Below are 16984 nucleotides of genomic sequence, written 5' to 3'. Positions count from 1 at the left end.
ACCTTCTCCATCCGTTACACCCACTCTAGTCGGGCCTTCTCCAGCCGTTCCACCCGCTCTAGTCGGGCCTTCTCCAGCCATTACACTTGCTTTCGGGCCTTCTCTAGTCGTTCCACTTGCATGTCCTTCCCTATATACTACTACGCCGCTGAGGCCTTAGGATGATGTTGATGTTGAGGGTTATTCACAGATGCCACCCTCCGCAGACGTCGCCGGGGCACTTCTTTTACTTCTACTTCTGTGCCACTGGAGCTTCACGAGGACCAGCTGGTGCCGAAGCCTATTTGGTACCCCGTGGGCCTGTAGACGCATTCCTGTTGACTGGGTATACAAATCATGCAGCCAGACGTATTTGGGAGGGAGATGTAAGTGCATTCAGCCCCCTCAGAGGGAACCAGGTGTCGGATCCTTACAGGCGCGAACTTGATCGCATGGCTGCCTAGGACGTCAGATATGACTATTATACTGATCATAGTGAAACGGTTCCGTTTGATGAGATAGCACCATACTCTGGATGGTTGGCCGCCAGCTCGACCATTATTGTAGGTTATCTTCCCAGAGCATGTCATGAGTCAGTTTGGCTACACACAGACGATACCTCACGACCCTATTGTCTCCGATCATATCGCCATGACGCGTCAACAGTTAGATGAGGTCTTTGCAAACTAGGAGCATCACATGATTCCTGAGGAGGCTCGGGCGACGAAAGCAGAGCACGATTGGAGCTGTGCGGAGGGGGTACATCACTTGGTACTACAGAGTGTCACACTCGTACATGCTTCCCACTGCACCTGGAGATCCGTCCAGACCAGTCCATGAGGAGATTCTGCAGACTCATCGGGCTGAGTTGGACCACGCGCAGGATCTTCTTCCCCGGTGTCGTCAAATAGCTGACACGGGCCTGATAGGCATTGTCGATGGTTTATTCTCTGAGGGGTCTGAGCAGAGGCATGTAGTGGATGTTATGATTAGGCTGGCACATGAGGTGTTTCTGTACTGTAGACATCATACCAAGACTGGTGGAGCACTTAACGCTAGAGGCAGAGCCACCAGAGGGCGTGGTGGACGCAGAGGCGGAGGCGGGGCCGGAGGCAGAAGATAGGTGCATGATGATGTCTGACATACACAGTAGCGATGGTTGTTGTTTTTTATGTCTGTATTTTTATTTCATTTATGTATGTTATTTTGATGATTTATTCGACATTATGACCGACATTATTTATATGATGTACTTTTTTGGTCTACCTACTACTGTCCTTACAATGCATTACTTTAAATTGAGTTTTGGAGTGAAATGTACATGATTTAAAAATATAGCAGACTTTTCTGTATGTGCATCTACGGAACACTCTGTTTTCACCACGTTCCGTAGGTGCATCTACGGAAGGATTGTTTAACCGAAATAAGGTGAATTTAACTATCTATACTATGTTTTTTAACTGTTCCGTATATGCATCTACGGAAGAAATCATTTTTTTATAAAATAAATGTGCTTTCGGATGCGCATCTACGAAAACAAGGGGCAAATTTGAAATTTCTCGTGGTGTCTAAGAGATCTATGAGGTCTATTGAGAAATTGTCTTTTTTTATAATATTTATCTGTTAATATTATTTCTTTTTTTCCGTATATCAAAAATAAGGGATTCAAAAGTCCATTCTTCTTATAAAATAATAATGTATATTTTTATATAATTAAAAAAATGAGAAAATAATAAATTAATAAAAGAATAAAATTATAAATAGTAGAAAATAGTTAAAATCAAGATAATTAAAACCAGGAAATAAAATTGATATGATTCGACTTATGATGATGTTTTTGTACCTGAGCTTTTGAGCATATTATAACTTTTTACATCCTCTATGGTACATTTTGTGTCGTAGGGTCGTTTTTGTTATAATATATTTTGGTTTCTTAAAAAAAAAACTAAATAATCATGTCAAAGAAGATATAATTTATGTTACCACTATAATATAAAATTTAAATATTATACTCATTAAATATTTTTAAATAGTGTTCTTTTATTTTAATTTTTTTGTTTTTAAAACAAAGCAAGCATCATTTATTTCACAGTTTTTAAGAAAAAACACTCAGCTCAAGAATAAATTTTTTATTTTTTTTATCAATTATGCATAATTACTTTTTAAGTGTAAATTTTATTTTATACTTTATAATTTTTTACACAAAACATAATTTTTTCATCTGTTACATCTTTTAATTTGATGTTTTTCTCTCGCATACGCTTCTGTTTATCCTTTTACATCTATGGTCTAACTTGGCATGGAATAAAACACTATTCCTAGTACTAAACATTAGTTAGTCAAGTGGTAATTAGCGTTGAACATAGTAGGGAAAACTAAGTTCGATCCCTACAATTATGATGGGAGAGGGCTATGTCTAATATATCTTCCTTCTTCTCTACTAATTTATTTTACTTTTCATCTCCTCTTTGTATTCTCCACATATTACATCTCTTTCTTGAGATGCATATTGAGGTTCTAAAATTACATAATTTTTTATTGAGAGTTATTATAATAGTTTATTTAATATTTTATATCAGTGGTTATTTTTTAATGTTTCTAGAAATTTTATAGTTTGTCGTGATTTTGTCACTTGGACAACTAAGATATCCTTAGAGTAGTATTTAAGGGTAATAGTCCCTGTGAATTTGATAACCCTTAACAATAATCATTTTATTACTTTGATAGCACAAACCCAGAGAAAAGTCAGAAGATTGAGTGCATGTAAATTGAGACGTCTATATTCAGTTTAACTGAGATAACCATTAACAATAATCATTTCATTACTTTGAGAGTATCTATAATATAAGACAATTAGATGTCGTGGAAAACACTTTTTTGCTTTTTCCTCTAAATCTGCCACCTCACCAAAATGAGGGTTATTTTGGTTCAAAAATTACTTTTTGCAACTCATGATGTCACATTGTTCAATTCCAACTACATGCTAATTATATTATACCTTTGTTTGCTAGGTTTGAATCAATTGATGATGTCACATGGTTCTCTTTGGTTTCAAACTAACCTATCCAAATCAACTTTTTCTCTTTTCCCTTTTCCCAATGTCTGATCCAATTCAATTTTATTTCTCTTTTCTCTCACTTCTCACTTTTCACTTCCTTCTTCTCTCACCTTCGTAATCATCTTTTTCTTCCCCTTATTCTTTCTTTTCTCTTCCTCTCCCTCCTCTGTAAAAATGTAAATTAATTGTCTTTTCATTTCCAAGTAAACTCAAATCCACATCTCAACTAGTGGAAAATAGGCGATGGCGGTGGCACGAAATGGAGAGTGGGTGACGAAAGGGTGCTTCGACTGCGGTGACGCATTCGTGAGGAACGTGGGATGGTCAGTGTCACATCTCGAATTTTCATCCGAAGGCACAAAAGGGTAGGAAAAAGAAGAGTCGTCCTCAATGTTATTTATCCCAATAGAGGAAAAGGCAACACTGAGTAAACCTAAGAGAGGGAAAGAACATGGTCTCACAACCAAGAGAAAGGGTAAGGAAGTCGATTATGCAAGGGGATGGTATTAGTACCCCTCACGTCTGTGGTACTCCATAGGATCCAGTTAAGTTTGTTCTAATTTAAGGGTGTAAAAATAAAAGTCTAAAGCCTAACGCTAAAAGGGAATGAATGCAAAAGAAAGAAAAGAAAAATACTGGGAAAATAAAGTTTTTATTAGATATGCTCGCTTAGGCCCCGTAGCCTAATGCCTACGTGTCCCTTTTAAGGAATCAGAGTGTCGTAGTTCGGCTCAAAGATTTTGGTTTATTTGTGTTTTTTAATGAACGGTGCTAATTTTGCATTCTACTATTGCTCGACCTTTGGAGACTCACGTAATTATCGTAGAAAGGAATTAACATGTTCTAACCTAAAAAGGTTTTTAAAAGAAAAATAAAATTGAATAAGTTGGTGTTTTTGTTGTAGATAATGATAAGTGGATCCCACTGTGAGGACACTCATCACCTCTATACTTTTGAAATTAAAGTTTAGGACTTAAACCACACCAAAGACTATAGATGAAAGAAAAATAAGGTAGGGACTGCACCTGCTCATCCTTTTTCATCACTTAAGGCTCGTGAAAGCATGGTTCTCATCAATAGTTATTAAGTATCTTGAGAAAATAAAAAGAAGAATTTTTGTTGTGTGTTTTTTATATGGGAAAATTTTGTGATTTAAACCACACCAAAGACTATAAATAAGAGAAAAATGAGGTAGGGAGTGCACCTTCTCACCCTTTTCCATTGCTTAAGGCTCATGGTAGTGTGATTCTCATCATTATTTATTAAGTATTTTAAAAGTTGCAAAAGAGAAAGACTAAACAAAAGTGGATCTCGATCCTATAAGTTGTCATGCTTATTGACCTAAAGTTAGGATAAGAGGGAGATCTACCTAACGTTGTCATGCATGGATAACAATCCTAAGATCTATTTAGTTCAATCTTAACCAAGAAAGAACTAAAGGTCCTATGGGAAGCATGGTATCTCACAAGAAAAGAAAGGAAGAAGAAGGAAAAGAGAGCAATCACAAACTTAAACAAGATATGAAAGCAATCACATAAACATGAGAAAAGTAAACACTTACTCACTACCATAGGAACTTAAACAAGAAACCTAACAAACACCTACTTAAATAAGCAAGCAGCCAAGTAACACAAACATTAGCAACTAGGTAACCACTTAAACACGCAACCAATCAGTACAAGGTAACACAAATGAAACACTTAATCGAGTAACATTCATAATATCAAAGGAACATAGGAGAAAAGAGGAGATGTTATCTAAACAACCACACATCAATCACCAAAAAAACATGAACAAAGCATGCAAGAGATGAACATTGTAACACCCAGTTTTAGTAATTAGTTATTGTTACCCTAGGATTTCGACTTACCAATAAATGGGCAACTGGGGCTCAAAATTGGTAATTGGGCCTCAATTTGGTAGAAAGGCCCTAAATTGGTAATTGGGCCTCAATTAAATAACTACATTGCCATTTGGGTCAAAGCGGTTCGACTAAGTAATGCTTAGTAGTCGAAGCCGTTCGACTAGAAAGATTATCAAAGGCTTCAGTGTTCGACCAAAAGTATGCGAAGACTTAAGAATTTTGCTGCAGAAACTGAAGTGGAAGTCGAGAGGTATTAGAAGTTAAAAGGAGACGGTTTTCAGCAGTTACAAGAGACGCGTGGAGGCCTTATACATCGAAGATGCTGCATGTCGAAGACACGTGTCGGCTGATGACAGTCAACCGTTAGTAGTAGTTATCTTATTTTTACTATTTAAGCAAGTTCAATAGGAACAGTTTAGGGGTCCGCATTTTCTACATAAACACAAGTAAACTCAAATCTCTGTGCAATAATGAGTAAAGAGTGCAACTTTGGAATGTACGTATGCGTACCAGTTTAATTAATGCAATCATTTTACGTTATATTTCATCTTTCAGTGCACATTTACTGCCTTTTTATTGCTTTGATTTACTTTAAAGCCTTTAATTTCAGTGTTTTACTTTTACTTTAAAGTCACTGTTGCATTCAATACAAACCAGATACACATAATATAACAAAATAAAGCAATTAGTCCTGGAGTATTCTAGTTGATTCCGCAAAAGTAACCTTTAAAAAGGAAACTAGCGCTTGTTTACCATTTTTTTGGGTAAACAAATTGGCACGCCCAGTGGGACTCGTCAATTGCTGTTTGTTTTATATTTGTTAGTATAATAGTTATGTATGATATTAAGAAGTGGTCGGAAATTAACTAACATGGCTGAAGTTAATACAAATAATTCTGATCTTTCTAGAAATCAAGGGGTTGTTCTGACCGGAACAACACCACAAAGTGCCGCAGATTCATCCCCAGTTAGAACAACAAATACTGGTGGATCGACGACAGCAATATTGGTATCATCACCAACGAATGTACGGTCACCGTTTAATCCATTACGACCGTCGTTTCATGGAATGATGACTCCACCAGGTTTTAACCCTCAGTTTGGAATGCCCACGTCTATGATGCAAGGTTTGCACACAAATCCTTCATTATATTCTGACAGCATGATGGCTACAAGCACATCAAATCCAGGGGGTCGACCTATAGGCATAGGATATAATCACCAGGCTTTGCCATCTTTAAGTACTACGTCAATGTTGTCAATTCGACAACAAATAGACGAAAGTAATCATGAAATGGTGAATGCCCTTACTCAACAAATGGGAACTGTTTTTACTCCCATGATAAATAACACGAACCAAAGTTATGAAACATTGGCTAGACAAATGGCCAGAATTGCAGATTTCTTTGGAGCGCCCCCACAACCAAACCTTTCGACTACTCAAGGGTCGAATGTGAGAGGGGTCGAACCTATAGGACAAGGAGGTCAAATTGAGCAAGAGATCCCTAGAATAGTACAAAGGCATCAAGATGCTGACCAGGTTCTTAGGAACATCCAGCAAGATGTCAATGTTGGACATAGTAATATCTCTAATGTAGTCGAACAAATTTTAGTTCAGAATGGAATAAATGTAGGTTTGCATAGACCAAATTTCGTTTCCCCATTGTCAGAATATGTAAGGCAAACAGAATTGCCTAGGGGGTGGAAAGTCCCAAAATTCACCAAATTTGCTGGTGAGACTGGCGAGTTGACGGTCGAACATATTGCTAGGTTCCAGACAGAGGCTGGAGAAATAGCAAACAATGAGAATCTAAAGATGAAGTATTTTCCAAGTTCTTTAACAAAAAATGCATTTACTTGGTTCACGACCTTATCTCCACAATCTTTGTTCTCATGGAACCAATTAGAACGATTGTTCCATGAACAATTTTATATGGGACAGTCGAAAATTAGTTTGAAAGAATTAGCTGGAGTTAGGCGAAAGGGTACAGAACCAGTCGATGACTATCTAAACCGTTTTAGGTTACTGAAAGCTAGATGTTTCACACAAATTCCTGAACATGAGTTAGTCGAAATGGCTGCAGGTGGGTTAGATTATTCCATAAGGAAGAAATTAGACACCCAACATTTGAGAGATATGGCACAACTGGCAGATAGAGTACGCTAGGTCGAAAGGCTAAAAGCTGAAAAAGCCAGAGCTAGTAAATATCATAAGAAAGAAAAGATAGCTTATGTTACTACAAGTGAGTTCGACTCTAATAGTGACAGTGAATACGAAGAGGGAGAGGTCAATGTGGCTGAATTAAAGCCAGGGCCACCATATATCTGTAAATTGCTCAAGCCCTCAAAAGATAAAAATCTGATTGAAAGTAAAAATGAAAAAATTTCTAGTAAAACGTATTCATTTGATATAACAAAATGTGATGAAATATTTGATTTGTTGGTTTCTGATGGGCAAATCATAGTACCCCCAGGACTTAAAAATCCTCCTATTGAACAAAAGAAAAAAAGAGGATTTTGTAAATTTCATAATTTCTTGGGTCATAAAACTTCTCAATGTGTCCTTTTCAGGGATTTGGTGCAAAAAGCTTTGAAAGAAGGAAGGTTACAGTTTGGAGAAAAGCCAAAGTCATCAATGCAAGTTGATATTGATCCTTTGCAAGTCGAAGAGGCTCACTATACTGAGCTTGCTGATGTGATGATGGTCGAGACTACTGATGGTTTCGTTAGAAAGCAAAACGGCGCTACTGATGGCAAAGTTTTGAACATGGTTTATCCTGAACCAAAAGAAAGTCTTTTGAAATTCCTTGAGAGATGCCACCATAACAACTCTCAAGTTGGATTATGCCCAAGGTGTGATGTTGTTTTCAATGTCGATGCTGCAAACAAAGTGAGGTTCGATCCTCGTCGAGGCAAGAATCGTCAATTCATGTACACAGCAGAAAACAGTGGTCGAAGGGCTGGAGAATACAGGAAGATGTTTGAAAAACCAAGGACTTTCCGTCCCAAGACGGATGTCCCTGAAGACAAATGGGTGAAACCCATTAACTTCAGAGGTAAACGCCCAGAATGGCAAATTCAAGGCGATGGAACCAATGCTGAAGGCTCTTGGACGGATAGTGGATCTAAAAGAAAAGATTACATATCTCCAAACTACAAAGAACCCCATGACTCGAACGCAGTGGAGGCGTTACCAAAGAAGCCATAAGAATGGACAGGAAAATTCGAAAATGGTGCAGGCAGGATTTTCTCAATATCAGCCAAAGCCTTTTCACAGGAAGTTGACTGAAGAGCAGGCTAAAATAGCAAATGAAAGACTGGCTGCAGGAATGATCCTAGGAAAGAAACTGATTAAAGAATTGGTTGACGATTATGCTCCGATCCTCAATACAGAAAAAGAGCCTGAGTATTCTCCACTGTCAGACGAAGAGGTCGACGATAACTTTGAATAGAGTCAGATGAGTTGCTAATCGACTGTGGAATTGTCTCTGTACTTCCAGCAGAGTTCGACAGAATATCTGAGGTATTTGAGAACGAAGATGATTTTCTTCCTGACGAGAATGTGGAAGAAACACCTGTCTGTTACTGTGTAATGGGAAAAGGAGTGGTAGAAGAGCAAAAGGCTGTGTTTGAGAGGCCAGGTCGAGGAAGGATGTATCATTTGAAGCCTTTATTCATAAGTGCGAAAGTGGATGATGTTCCAATAAACAAAGTGTTTGTCGATGGTGGGGCTGCTGTAAACTTAATGCCTTATTCCTCACTTCAGAAAGTGGGTAAATCTGGCAAAGATTTAAGGCCCCATAATATGGTGTTGTCTAATTATGAGGGCAAGACAAGTGGGATACTTGGAGTAATTCAAGTAAAACTAGCTGTTGGTTCGACTGTCAGGTCAACCATCTTTATGGTGATTGCATCGCAGGCAAATTTTAAACTGCTGTTGGGTCGAGAATGGATCCATGGAATAGGGGCAGTTCCTTCGACCTTACATCAGCGTGTGGCCATTTGGAGGCCAGATGGTATAGTGGAGAATATTGAAGCTGACCAAAGTTATTACAAAACTGAAAGTGGTCGTAGACACTTCGACCAACATCTGGCAAATGTAGCTCCTTGCTACACAGCAGAAGAGGTGTATTCTTCTGATGAAAGTGTGTCTAAGTATCTGAACTTAGACCCAAATTATGGTTTCATTTGGAATAAAGAATGTTAGAACAAGATTTGTTCTGATCAATTATCTTAGTTTTGATGATAACAATAATATGAATTTTGCTTAAGATAATATGGTACTCTAATCCAATGCAATTTCCTTTTCAGGAAATATATAAAGAGTATGCATAATTCAGCGCTCAGAAGCTTTGTCTCAAAGGGTTCAGCATGCAACATCAGAACATGGTCTGGCAAGACATCAGAAGATGGTCGAAGCAGAATCAGAACATGGGTCTATGGAAGCATCAGAAGAACATGAGATCAGAAGCACTGAAGTTCTGATGGTATCACGCACAGAAGCACTTCAAGGTCAGAAGATCAGAAGATGCTTTGCACCAAGCTGTTTGACTCTGATGATATTCAAACGTTGTATTCACAAACATTAGATCAGAAGGAAGTACACGTGGCAAGCTACGCTGACTGACAAAAGGAACGTTAGTAGACACAGCGTGAACAAGGCTCGAGGTAGTTGACAAAAGCGTATAACATTAAATGCGATGCTGTACGGAACACGCAAAGCATTAAATGCACTCAACGGTCATCTTCTCCAACGCCTATAAATATGAAGTTCTGATGAGAAGCAAGGTTAACGATTCTGCACAAAAACAACTCATATTAACTTGCTGAAACTCTGTTCTACTCAAGGCTCAGAATCTTCATCTTCATCAAAGCTCACTACATTGCTGTTGTAATATATTAGTGAGATTAAGCTTAAACGTTAAGAGAAATATCACAGTTTGTGATTATAGCTTTTAAGAAGCAATTGTAATACTCTTAGGATTAATTACATTAAGTTGTAAGGAACTAGAGTGATCGTGTGGATCAGAATACTCTAGGAAGTCTTAGAGGTTATCTAAGCAGGTTGTAACTAGAGTGATCGTGTGGATCAGTATACTCTAGAAAGTCTTAGAGGGTATCTAAGCAGTTGTTCCTGGAGTGATCAGTGTGTGATCAGAAGACTCTGGAAGACTTAGTTGCTGACTAAGTGGAGAACCATTGTAATCCGTGCGATTAGTGGATTAAATCCTCAGTTGAGGTAAATCATCTCTGCGGGGGTGGACTGGAGTAGTTTAGTTAACAACGAACCAGGATAAAAATAACTGTGCAATTTATTTTTATCTGTCAAGTTTTTAAAGCTACACTTATTCAAACCCCCCCCTTTCTAAGTGTTTTTCTATCCTTCAATTGGCATCAGAGCGCCGGTTCTAAGGTGCAAGCACTTAACCGTGTTTAGAAAAGATTCAGGAAGAGAAAAACGCTTCAGTAAAAGATGGTTGATGAAACTGCAAAGTCTACACCTGCATCTACATCTGGCTCTGCTGAGCAACACAACGGTAACAATGGTTATACTAGACCGCCGGTATTTGATGGTGAAAACTTTGAATACTGGAAAGATAAACTGGAAAGTTACTTTCTTGGTCTAGATGGTGATCTATGGGATCTTCTGATGGATGGTTACAAACATCCAGTAAATGCCAGTGGCGTAAAGCTGACAAGGCAAGAAATGAATGATGATCAGAAGAAGCTTTTCAGGAATCATCATAAATGCAGAACTGTTTTGCTGAATGCTATCTCTCATGCTGAGTATGAGAAGATATCTAACAGGGAAACGGCCTATGACATATATGAGTCCTTGAAAATGACTCATGAAGGAAATGCTCAAGTCAAGGAGACTAAAGCTCTTGCTTTAATCCAGAAGTATGAAGCCTTCAAGATGGAGGATGATGAAGACATTGAAAAGATGTTTTCAAGATTTCAAACTCTTACTGCTGGATTGAGAGTTCTTGACAAGGGATACACCAAGGCTGATCACGTAAAGAAGATCATCAGAAGCTTACCCAGAAGATGGGGTCCTATGGTGACTGCATTCAAGATTGCAAAGAATCTGAATGAAGTTTCTCTGGAAGAGCTTATCAGTGCCTTGAGGAGTCATGAAATAGAGCTGGACGCAAATGAGCCTCAAAAGAAAGGTAAGTCTATTGCATTAAAATCCAATATCAAGAAATGCACTAACGCTTTTCAGGCTAGAGAAGAAGATCCTGAAGAATCAGAATCTGAAGAAGAAGATGAACTGTCCTTGATCTCCAGAAGGCTAAATCAACTCTGGAAAACCAAGCAAAGGAAGTTCAGAGGCTTCAGAAGTTCAAAGAAATTTGAACGTGGAGAATCTTCTGATGACAGAAGATTTGACAAGAAGAAGGTCATGTGCTATGAATGCAATGAGCCTGGACACTTCAAGAATGAATGTCCAAAACTTCAGAAGGAAAATCCCAAGAAGAAGTTTCATAAGAAGAAAGGTCTTATGGCAACCTGGGATGAGTCAGAAGATGATTCAGACTCTGAAGATGAGCAGGCTAACTGTGCGCTGATGGCGACAGAAGATGACGGATCAGAATCTACATCAGAATCAGATTCTGAAGAGGTATTTTCTGAACTTACTAGAGATGAGTTAGTTTCCGGTCTAACTGAACTTCTGGAATTCAAGTCTCAGATTAGTCTCAAATACAAAAAGCTGAAAAAGCTATTTGAATTTGAAACAAAGAAGCTTGAGTTGGAAAATTCTGAATTAAAAGAAAAACTTTTAAAATTATCCAATAATGTTGGATCTCCTTCTGATTCAGAAAAATCCACTCCTAGTCTAAACCATATTCTGAAAGAATATGATTTAAGTTTCAGGAAGTTCTTATCTAGAAGTATTGGCAGAAGTCAGCTAGCTTCTATGATATATGCTGTGTCTGGAAACAAAAGAGTCGGCATTGGTTTTGAGGGTGAAACCCCATACAAACTTGAACCTGTTGATGAAATGAAATTCACATACAAGCCATTGTATGATCAGTTCAAGTATGGCCACTCCCATGATATTAGGCACACTTCACATGCTCAAAGTTTTCACATAACACACACCAAAAGGCATGTGACACAACCTAGGAAATATCATGAAACTCTCATTAAAAATTATCATGCTGTTCCTCCTATTGCTTACAATGTTAAACCTAAAGTCAATCAGAACTTGAGGAGAACTAACAAGAAAGGACCCAAGAAGATGTGGGTACCAAAGAAAAAGACTATTTCTTTTGCAGATTCTCTTGGCGACAAAGAAGATAAAAGTCAACATGTCTTGTCACCTGGACTCAAGTTGGTCTCGACACATGACAGGAAGAAGGTCTATGTTCCAAGACCTGGTGCTTAAGTCTGGAGGAGAAGTCAAGTTTGGAGGAGATCAGAAGGGCAAGATAATTGGCTCTGGAACTATAAAGTCTGGTAACTCTCCTTCCATTTCTAATGTACTTCTTGTAGAAGGATTAACACATAACCTCTTATCTATCAGTCAATTGAGTGACAATGGTTATGATATAATCTTTAATCAAAAGTCTTGCAAGGCTGTAAATCAGAAGGATGGCTCAATCCTATTTACAGGCAAGAGGAAGAACAACATTTATAAGACAGATCTGCAAGATCTTATGAGTCAGAAGGTGACTTGTCTTATGTCTGTTTCTGAAGAGCAGTGGGTCTGGCACAGAAGATTAGGTCATGCTAGTTTGAGAAAGATTTCTCAGATTAACAAACTGGATCTTGTCAGAGGACTCCCTAATCTGAAATTCAAATCAGATGCTCTTTGTGAAGCATGTCAGAAGGGCAAGTTCTCCAAACCTGCATTCAAGTCCAAGAATGTTGTTTCTACCTCAAGGCCATTAGAACTCTTGCACATTGATCTGTTTGGCCCAGTCAAAACAGCATCTGTCAGAGGGAAGAAATATGGATTAGTCATCGTAGATGATTATAGCCGCTGGACGTGGGTAAAATTCTTGAAACACAAGGATGAGACTCATTCAGTGTTCTTTGATTTCTGCATTCAGATTCAATCTGAAAAAGAGTGTAAAATCATAAAGGTCAGAAGTGATCATGGTGGTGAATTTGAGAACAGATCCTTTGAAGAATTCTTCAAAGAAAATGGTATTGCCCATGATTTCTCTTGTCCTAGAACTCCACAGCAAAATGGAGTTGTAGAACGAAAGAATAGGACTCTGTAAGAAATGGCCAGAACCATGATCAATGAAACCAATATGGCTAAGCATTTCTGGGCAGAAGCAATAAACACTGCATGCTATATTCAGAATAGAATCTCCATCAGACCTATTCTAAATAAGACTCCTTATGAATTGTGGAAGAATAAAAAGCCCAACATTTCATATTTCCATCCTTTTGGATGTGTATGCTTTATTCTGAACACTAAAGATCATCTTGGTAAGTTTGATTCCAAAGCACAAAAATGTTTCCTTCTTGGATATTCTGAACGCTCAAAAGGCTACAGAGTATACAATACTGAAACATTGATTGTGGAAGAATCAATCAATATCAGGTTTAATGATAAGCTTGGTTCTGAAAAACCAAAGCAGTTTGATAATTTTGCAGATTGGGATATTGATATATCAGAAGTTGCTGAGCCAAGAAGCAACGCATCAGAAGCAGAGCTTCTCAGAAGCAAAGAATCTGAAGATCAAGTATCAGCTTCTCTGGAGAACTCAAGTATTTCCTTGGAATACAAATAAATCAAACATCAGAAGGAACGTATGTTCACCAAACCAAGTATGTGAAGGAACTTCTGAAGAAGTTTAATCTTCTAGACTGCAAATAAGCCAAAACTCCTATGCATCCAACATGCATCCTAGGTAAGGATGAGGTAAGTAAGAAGGTAGATCAGAAGTTATACAGAGGTATGATTGGATCTCTTCTATATTTGACTGCTTCTAGACCTGACATTCTGTTCAGTGTTTGTTTGTGTGCTAGATTCCAATCAGATCCTAGAGAATCTCATTTAACTGCTGTTAAGAGAATTCTAAGGTATCTGAAAGGTACTACTAATGTTGGCTTAGTTTACAGAAAATCTAAAGAATACAACTTAGTAGGATTCTGCGATGCTGACTATGCTGGAGACAGAATTGAAAGAAAGAGTACTTCAGGAAGTTGTCAATTTCTTGGAAGTCATTTGATCTCCTGGTATAGCAAGAAGCAAGCAACTATTGCTCTATCAACAACAGAAGCAGAATATGTCGCTGCTGCTGGTTGCAGTACACAGATGCTCTGGATGAAGAGTCAGTTAGAAGATTATCAGATATATGAGAGTAACATTCCTATATTCTGTGATAATACTTCTGCTATATGTTTATCTAAGAATCCTATTCTTCATTCAAAGGCAAAACATATTGAGATTAAACATCATTTCATAAGGGACTATGTTCAGAAGGGTGTTATATCGTTAAACTTTGTGGATACAGACCATCAATGGGCTGATATCTTTACAAAACCCCTGGCTGAAGATAGGTTTAAGTTCATTCTGAAGAATATCAGTATGGATTTATGCCCAGAATGAGAAGATGAGAAGTTCTTACGTATGAGTATCTTCTGAAATGAAATCTTTTTTGAAGTTCTGATTGAAATCAATTAGAAATTGTGATTCAGTTATTACTAACGTTTCATTGTCTAAGTTGATTCAGAATCTCTTTAAAAGCAAAACAGCTGTAACTGGCTATCCAGATGGTAAACACGTGTTCACTATTCCTGGACAAGCGTGCGTGCAGTTGAGGGGACGTCTACTTAGGTAACTGTGCAAATCATGTCTTTTGTCATTATTATCTCTCCTCACGTCACGTAACATTAAATGCTTTTCATCATTTACTCTCTTTCAGTTTTCTTTTTATATTCTTCAAACGTTTCTTTTCCCTCTTATATTTCTCTCACTTTGCATTCAGTTTCTTTTTCGGTCTCTCTCTTTACATTCATATCATAAACCCTAGCAGTTTCCAATATCTACAACTTCATCATGAATCCATCGTCAAGCTCTGGGAATCAAGATAATGATCGGAAACAAAAGAGAAAGGCAACTGCTGAACCAGAAACCAAACCAAAAAGAGTAAGGATCACTTCCTCTTCAAAGACCTTCACCACCTCTTCCTCCTCATTCATCCTCTCGGAACCACCTTCTTCACCATCTGATATCTCCTCTCCTTCAACCCATCCATCAGATATTTCTTCATCTCTCTCACACCCTTTTCCCACCAGAACACCTAATCCCTATAGTGTTGTTCTTCCCGAATCCAGGTTCACTGTCAACCCTCCAACCCCTACCACTCAATCATATCTGGAGCTTTTACATTCTGATGTAAATGGCTGGTTGGAGATTCTGGGTGCTGCTCACCTTAATCATCTGGATGAGTATGCTACAAGCAACCTTTGGGATACCTTTCGTCAGGATTTTCTGGTTAGGGCTACAGACACTCAGAGAAGGATCATGTCTGAAGCTCATGGTATTCGTGGTCTTCGGTTGGAAGCTGGTGAAAGCAGCTATCACCATCTCATCAGGAACAGAAGTGTTCTTGAGAAGAAGATACCTGCAGATGAGTTGGAAGAAGAAAATCTCTGCAGAGACATCGTGGTGTGGAAACCATGGTTTCCTGTACTGACTGGAGATTTTCAGTGGCTGTTTAACTGGTTCAGAATGAACCCTTCTGAAAAAGCACCTCACATGGTCTTTCCAGTAGTGGTTTATCCTGCTGAAGTTGCTGGTCCTACTCCTCCAACAAACCTAGCAGCTATTCTTCAAGCGTTGGAAGCTGGAACTTCTGAGCTGCCTGAACCAGAATATGCTAAGGCTACTTCTGAGTCAGACTCAGATGAGGAAATGGAAGATGCACAAGCTGAAGATCTCCCAGAAGATCACCCTGCTGAGATTGCTGTCCCTTTTGGCAGAAATTCAGGTGCCTCTTCTTCTGGTGAAACCTCAGCTCTAATGGAGACCTTGGAAGCTCTTCATCAGAATCAAGCTATGCTGGCTTCTCGTTTGGACGCGCAAGAAATAGCCAATGCTGAGTTTCGCTCCTTCATGGCAAGGCAAGCTACAAGCACTGACGGGATTCATGATGTTCTGGCGCGGATTTTGCGTAGGCTAGGATCTTAGTCCTTTGGTCTTTGTAGTTTTCTTTCCTTGTTGCATCTGTTTTCCTGCATTCCTCTCTTGTAATCTTTTTTGATTATAAATGAAAAGTTTCTTTGTTTTTACATTCCAGTGGTTTTATTTGTCGTTTTATTCATCTGAATCTTTTGATGTATTCTTTTTGATGTTATGACAAAAAGGGGGAGAAGATAAATGATAAATGATTTGATTAATCTATCAGTTGCTGGGTAAAGCTCCCACACATTTTCTAACAAGAACTGCAAGTTCTATATGGTTTAAGTGTTTTGCAGGTATAAAGAAATGAAGAGAATCTTCAAAGCAAACACAAGAAGCAAAACCATAAGAAGTGTTATTCTGTAAAAAGAATAAACTCATGGAAACTGAAGCAAGCTGAGGGCTGTCAAGCTTCAGAAATCAGAAGCAAGAAAGAAGAATGAATCAGAAGCACTGATAATAGAATTTGATCCATATTTGTCTATTTGCTTTGACAAAATTCTATTTGCTCTGATACATTATTTCAGTCTATATGGCTCTGATACATATCATGTGTTCTAATATATACATTTTATGTTCTGACTCGTTCATGCTGACTTTTGTCGTTTAGTTTTTGTTCTGTAACATTTCAGGATGTAGAGATGCTCTGATGATGCTCTGGTACATTCAACAATGTTCTGATACAAATCTAGCATGAAGTGATGTTGGTAGAAATTCAAAGCTCTGAAGCTATCCGAGGGAAGCAGAAATCAGAAGCTGTGAACATTCTAAAGATCCAGAAAACTCAAGTTCTGAAGCTGTCCTAAATGGAAGCAGAAATCAGAAGCTGTGAATGTTCTGAAGATCAAAGAAATTCGAGTTCTGAAGCTGTCCTAAATGGAAGCAGAAATCAGAAGCTGTGAATGTTCTGAAGATCAAAGAAATTCAAGTTCTG

Source organism: Vicia villosa, linkage group LG1 (assembly GCF_029867415.1).
Source record: "Vicia villosa cultivar HV-30 ecotype Madison, WI linkage group LG1, Vvil1.0, whole genome shotgun sequence".
Lineage (NCBI taxonomy): Eukaryota > Viridiplantae > Streptophyta > Magnoliopsida > Fabales > Fabaceae > Vicia > Vicia villosa.
The sequence above is the reverse complement of the archived record's forward strand: the minus strand, read 5'-3'. Positions refer to the sequence as shown.